We start from the raw sequence: 7,500 nt of genomic DNA, 5'->3' as shown, positions 1-7,500 counted from the left end.
ATCATCTCTCTAACTATCCTGGTTCAAAAGTTGTATCGGAACATTTCACGTCGTAATATCTCGCCAAGTCCAGACCTCGGCGATAGGTAGTATCTGACACCGTCCGCTCGGGACTGACATCGACTTGGACTCGGGCTGATGATGGGGAGGCGTTTAAGGACGTGAACATTTTTCCTTATAAAAATTAAAGTCGACAATGAATATTGATTCTGATTACTGATTTACGCTTTAAAAACACATTAGAAGGCAACCAAATCGAATTTGAGGAAATTCCACGATCAGAAAATTTTTTTCGAAAAAAAAAAAAATCCGAAAAATATTTTTCGATTCCGATTACTGATTTACTCTTTTAGAACACATTAGGAGGCAACCAAATCAAATTTGAGAAAATTCCACAATCAGAAAATTTTTTTCGAAAAAAAAAAAAATTCGAGGACACCTCGGTCATGGCAAGTTATTTCCCACAATCCATTCCCCGATCCACGTACATCCCAGAAAAAATCATCTCTCTAACTATCCTGGTTCAAAAGTTGTATCGGAACATTTTCACGTCGAAAATATATCTCTAAGTCCAAACCGATGCACCACGTAAACTAGGGCAGACCGATGCACCACGTAATATCGGGCAGACCGATGCAGAACGTAAACTCGATCATACCGATGCTTCACGTAATCTCGATCTTACCGATGCACCACGTAAACAAGGGCAGACCGATGCAGAACGTAAAGTAGATCTTACCGATGCACCACGTAATCTCGATCTTACCGATGCACCACGTAATCTCCATCTTACCGATGCACCATGTGAACTGGATCTTACCGATGCAGAACGTGAATTGGATCTTACCGATGCAGAACGTGAATTGGATCTTACCGATGCACCACGTAAACTCGATCATACCGATGCACCACGTAATCTCGGGCAGACCGATGCACAACGTAAATGACGATCGGGACCGGGGCGATCGGTCGTATCTGACACCGCCGGCTCGGTTCTAACATCGTCAATGAGTCGGGGTTGTAAAAAAGGACGTGAACATTTTTCCTTATAAAAATCAAACCCGACCATGGATTTTGATTCTGATTGTTGATTATCGCTACTAGAACATATAAGGAGGCAACCAAATCAAATTTGAGAAAATTCCACGATCAGAAAATTTTTTTCGAAAAAAAAAAAAAATCGTAATCACCTCGGTCATGGCGAGTTATTTTCCGTATTTCATTCCACAATCAACGTACAACATAGAAGAAATCATCTCTCTAACTATCCTGGTTCAAAAGTTGTATCGGAACATTTCACGTCGTAATATCTCGCCAAGTCCAGACCTCGGCGATAGGTAGTATCTGACACCGTCCGCTCGGGACTGACATCGACTTGGACTCGGGCTGATGATGGGGAGGCGTTTAAGGACGTGAACATTTTTCCTTATAAAAATTAAAGTCGACAATGAATATTGATTCTGATTACTGATTTACGCTTTAAAAACACATTAGAAGGCAACCAAATCGAATTTGAGGAAATTCCACGATCAGAAAATTTTTTTCGAAAAAAAAAAAAATCCGAAAAATATTTTTCGATTCCGATTACTGATTTACTCTTTTAGAACACATTAGGAGGCAACCAAATCAAATTTGAGAAAATTCCACAATCAGAAAATTTTTTTCGAAAAAAAAAAAAATTCGAGGACACCTCGGTCATGGCAAGTTATTTCCCACAATCCATTCCCCGATCCACGTACATCCCAGAAAAAATCATCTCTCTAACTATCCTGGTTCAAAAGTTGTATCGGAACATTTTCACGTCGAAAATATATCTCTAAGTCCAAACCGATGCACCACGTAAACTAGGGCAGACCGATGCACCACGTAATATCGGGCAGACCGATGCAGAACGTAAACTCGATCATACCGATGCTTCACGTAATCTCGATCTTACCGATGCACCACGTAAACAAGGGCAGACCGATGCAGAACGTAAAGTAGATCTTACCGATGCACCACGTAATCTCGATCTTACCGATGCACCACGTAATCTCCATCTTACCGATGCACCACGTGAACTGGATCTTACCGATGCAGAACGTGAATTGGATCTTACCGATGCAGAACGTGAATTGGATCTTACCGATGCACCACGTAAACTCGATCATACCGATGCACCACGTAATCTCGGGCAGACCGATGCACAACGTAAATGACGATCGGGACCGGGGCGATCGGTCGTATCTGACACCGCCGGCTCGGTTCTAACATCGTCAATGAGTCGGGGTTGTAAAAAAGGACGTGAACATTTTGCCTTATAAAAATCAAACCCGACCATGGATTTTGATTCTGATTGTTGATTATCGCTACTAGAACATATAAGGAGGCAACCAAATCAAATTTGAGAAAATTCCACGATCAGAAAATTTTTTTCGAAAAAAAAAAAAAATCGTAATCACCTCGGTCATGGCGAGTTATTTTCCGTATTTCATTCCACAATCAACGTACAACATAGAAGAAATCATCTCTCTAACTATCCTGGTTCAAAAGTTGTATCGGAACATTTCACGTCGTAATATCTCGCCAAGTCCAGACCTCGGCGATAGGTAGTATCTGACACCGTCCGCTCGGGACTGACATCGACTTGGACTCGGGCTGATGATGGGGAGGCGTTTAAGGACGTGAACATTTTTCCTTATAAAAATTAAAGTCGACAATGAATATTGATTCTGATTACTGATTTACGCTTTAAAAACACATTAGAAGGCAACCAAATCGAATTTGAGGAAATTCCACGATCAGAAAATTTTTTTCGAAAAAAAAAAAAATCCGAAAAATATTTTTCGATTCCGATTACTGATTTACTCTTTTAGAACACATTAGGAGGCAACCAAATCAAATTTGAGAAAATTCCACAATCAGAAAATTTTTTTCGAAAAAAAAAAAAATTCGAGGACACCTCGGTCATGGCAAGTTATTTCCCACAATCCATTCCCCGATCCACGTACATCCCAGAAAAAATCATCTCTCTAACTATCCTGGTTCAAAAGTTGTATCGGAACATTTTCACGTCGAAAATATATCTCTAAGTCCAAACCGATGCACCACGTAAACTAGGGCAGACCGATGCACCACGTAATATCGGGCAGACCGATGCAGAACGTAAACTCGATCATACCGATGCTTCACGTAATCTCGATCTTACCGATGCACCACGTAAACAAGGGCAGACCGATGCAGAACGTAAAGTAGATCTTACCGATGCACCACGTAATCTCGATCTTACCGATGCACCACGTAATCTCCATCTTACCGATGCACCACGTAAACTGGATCTTACCGATGCACCACGTAATCTCAATCTTACCGATGCACCACGTGAACTGGATCTTACCGATGCAGAACGTGAATTGGATCTTACCGATGCACCACGTAAACTCGATCTTACCGATGCACCACGTAATCTCGATCTTACCGATGCACCACGTGAACTGGATCTTACCGATGCAGAACGTGAATTGGATCTTACCGATGCACCACGTAAACTCGATCTTACCGATGCACCACGTAATCTCAATCTTACCGATGCACCACGTGAACTGGATCTTACCGATGCAGAACGTGAATTGGATCTTACCGATGCACCACGTAAACTCGATCTTACCGATGCACCACGTAATCTCAATCTTACCGATGCACCACGTGAACTGGATCTTACCGATGCAGAACGTGAATTGGATCTTACCGATGCACCACGTAAACTCGATCTTACCGATGCACCACGTAATCTCGATCTTACCGATGCACCACGTGAACTGGATCTTACCGATGCAGAACGTGAATTGGATCTTACCGATGCACCACGTAAACTCGATCTTACCGATGCACCACGTAATCTCAATCTTACCGATGCATCACGTAATCTCGATCTTACCGATGCAGAACGTAAACTCGATCATACCGATGCACCACGTTATCTCGGCAGACCGATGCAGAACGTAAAAAAAAAGCTTACAGCACGCGGTGTTCCCAAGCGGTCACCCATCCAAGTACTAACCGCGCCCGACGCTGCTTGGCTTCAGTGTTCTGACGAGAACTGGCAATTTCAGCGTGGTATGGCCGTAAACAACAAATATAGCGATATTTTCTATGATATCTCACTTTTTGGGAGCGGAAAGGACGTGAACGTTTTTCCTTATAAAAAATGAAATAACTTTTGGATATTAATTCTGATTGTTGATTTAAGTTTTAAGAACACATTAGGACATATCTCAATGAAATTTGAGGGATTTCCGAAATCGAAAAATATTTTTCGAAAAAAAAAAAAAATCCCAGAAGACCTCGGTCATCTCAAGTTTATTTCCATATTCTATTACACAATCAACGTACATCACAAAAGGAACCATCTCTCTAACTATCACAGTTAAATTTTTGTATCGGAACATTTCACGTCGGAATATCTCGCTAAGTCCAGACCGGGGAGATCGGTCGCATTTGACACCGTCCGCTCCGGTCTAACATCGTCTTGGAGTCGGGGTAACGATGGAGAGGCGTTTAAGGACGTGAACATTTTTCCTTATAAAAATTAAAGTCGACAATGAATATTGATTCTGATTACTGATTTACTCTTTTAGTACACATTAGAAGGCAACGCAATCAGATTTGAGGAAATTTCAAGATCAGAAAATTTTTTTCGAAAAAAAAAAAAATTCAAGAACACCTGGGTCATGGCAAGTTATTTCCCACAATCCATTCCACAATCAACGTACAACATAGAAGAAATCATCTCTCTAACTATCCTGGTTCAAAAGTTGTATCGGAACATTTCACGTCGAAATACCTCGCCAAGTCCAGACCGGGGCGATAGGTAGTATCTGACACCGTCCGCTCGGGACTGACATCGACTTGGACTCGGGCTAATGATGGGGAGGCGTTTAAGGACGTGAACATTTTTCCTTATAAAAATTAAAGTCGACAATGAATATTGATTCTGATTACTGATTTACGCTTTAAAAACACATTAGAAGGCAACCAAATCAAATTTGAGGAAATTCCAAAATCAGAAAATTTTTTTTCAAAAAAAAAAAAATCCGAAAAATATTTTTCGATTCTGATTACTGATTTACTCTTTTAGAACACATTAGAAGGCAACGAAATCAAATTTGAGTGAAATCCAAAATCAGAAAATATTTTTCGAAAAAAAAAAAAAATTCGAGAACACCTCGGTCATGGCAAGTTATTTTCCACAATCCATTCCCCAATCAACGTACATCCCAGAAAAAATCATCTCTCTAACTATCCTGGTTCAAAAGTTGTATCGGAACATTTTCACGTCGAAAATATATCTCAGAGTCCAGACCGATGCAGAACGTAAACTCGATCATACCGATGCTTCACGTAATCTCGATCTTACCGATGCACAACGTAAACTAGATCACACCGATGCAGAACGTAAACTCGATCATACCGATGCACCACGTAAACTCAGGCAGACCGATGCAGAACGTGAACTCGATCTTACCGATGCACCACGTAATCTCGATCTTACCGATGCACCACGTAAACTCGGGCAGACCGATGCAGAACGTGAACTCGATCTTACCGATGCACCACGTAAACTAGGGCTGACCGATGCATCACGTAAACGACGATCGAGAGGCGCGAAAGGACGTGAACGTTTTTCATTATAAAAATTGAAATAAATGATAAATAATGATTCTGATTGTTGGTTATCATTTTTAATAAGCATTAGGAGGCAACCAAATGAAATTTGAGGAAATTCCGATAATAGAAAATTTTTTCGAAAAAAAAAAAAAATTCATGAAATCCTCGGTCATCGCAAAATATTTACCATATTCTGTTCGATAATCAACGTATATTTAAGAAGGAATCATATCTGTATCTATCTTGGTTCAAATTTTGTATCGGAACATTTTGACCAAAGTCCGAGCTTCGGCCGAAACAGACACCGCTGACCTGGCCTATCGATCGACCGAGAGTCGGGGATAGAGCGTAAGTGTTGTCTGGAGGGGAACCCTGTGCTCTCCTGACATATATAGGGAAGGTGGTCGCGTTGGGCGATGCAGAACGTTTGGATCGGGAATTATATTTTTGGTTCAGCTATTGGAATATGGTTTATTGTTGGTATATATTGGCGAAATAACGTTCTTACTGACTGGGGATATTCATAAAAATGAGTCCGGAGATTTTCAGATCGAAGTCCGAGTGATCCGACTTGGAAGGCGTGTTGGGTGGGTCGAGATGGCTTAGATAGATCAGACGAGGCGGGCTAAGTGTTGACGTCATGCATCGGTCCATTTTCAGATTGAGTCCGAGTAATCCGACTTTGAAAGAGTGTTGGGTGCGTCGAGACTGTTTAGATAGATCGGACGAGGCGGACTAGGTGTTAACGACATGCATCGGTATATTTTCTGATCGGAGTCCGAAGAAATCGGCCCTAGTAGGCGCAGCGGACGGTCGAGACGGCCTCGGTGGGTCGGATCGATCGGGAAAAGTTTGCTAAATCGTGTCTGGAGGGGAACCTTGGGTTCTCCTGACATATATAGGGGATAAGGTTTGGGTGAACGATTCTTCACGTAAAAGTTGAGTAATTTATTTTTCGATAAGCTTTTGGATATTGATGAGAAGTATATGTATATCTTCGATTAAAAGAATTCTTACCGTCTCCATGTATATTATATTAGATATATAAGAAATAGTTAACGTGATGCATCGGCCGATTTCCGGATCGGAGTTCGAGAGATGCGACTTTCGATGCGCGATGGGTGGTTCGAGACGGCCTAGATCGATCGGACGAGGCGGACTAGGTGTTAACGACATGCATCGGCGGATTTTCTGATCGGAGTCCGAAGAAATCAGCTCTAGTAGGCGCGGCGAACGGTCGAAACGGCCTCGATCGATCGGACGAGGCGGACTAGGTGTTAACGACATGCATCGGCGGATTTTCTGATCGGAGTCCGAAGAAATCAGCTCTAGTAGGCGCGGCGAACGGTCGAAACGGCCTCGGTGGGTCGGATCGATCGGGAAAAGTTTGCTAAATCGTGTCTGGAGGGGAATCCGGGGTTCTCCTGACATATATAGAAGGGGTGGAGAATGGGTCCTGTCCTAGACTGTTTGGAGTTCTTTTTAGGATGATATTCAGTTGGTAAGTGGTAGACCCGAATCCGACCTCGGCGTTTGGGTACTGGCAAGGTGTGTTGGTTTCGGCTTTCGCATCTTGGGTCGCTTTCGTCAACCTCATGCAGCGAGGTCGCGGTCCGCTTCGTCTCTTTGTAGTCGAATGGCCTTTAAGCGACCAACCTTAAAATCGTGATCCTCTGCCCGTTGCGGGTTATGTTCACAAAAAATTTGCAACCACTCAATTCGTTCCGAGCGACAAATATTGTTGAATCTCGAATCACCGTGTCGTTATATTCACATGTATAGCGAAGGGTCGAGATGGAATGTGTATAAGAAATTAGTTGATAGCCGGGGGTTCGTATTATATATGGACGCCTT

At 42.3% G+C, this 7,500-nt stretch overlaps 1 non-coding gene across 1 annotated transcript; it reads right to left on the bottom strand.

Moving 5' to 3' along the window:
• Positions 1-3,990: 3,990 nt before the first annotated feature.
• On the bottom strand, positions 3,991-4,109 carry LOC123688437. The gene has a single exon (XR_006749959.1). It is a non-coding gene; the product is annotated as a 5S ribosomal RNA (ribosomal RNA).
• Positions 4,110-7,500: the final 3,391 nt, after the last annotated feature.

Source organism: Harmonia axyridis, chromosome X (genome assembly GCF_914767665.1).
Source record: "Harmonia axyridis chromosome X, icHarAxyr1.1, whole genome shotgun sequence".
Classification (NCBI taxonomy): Eukaryota; Metazoa; Arthropoda; class Insecta; order Coleoptera; family Coccinellidae; genus Harmonia; species Harmonia axyridis.
Note: the sequence above shows the minus strand (reverse complement) of the source record. Positions and strands in the feature narration are given on the sequence as shown.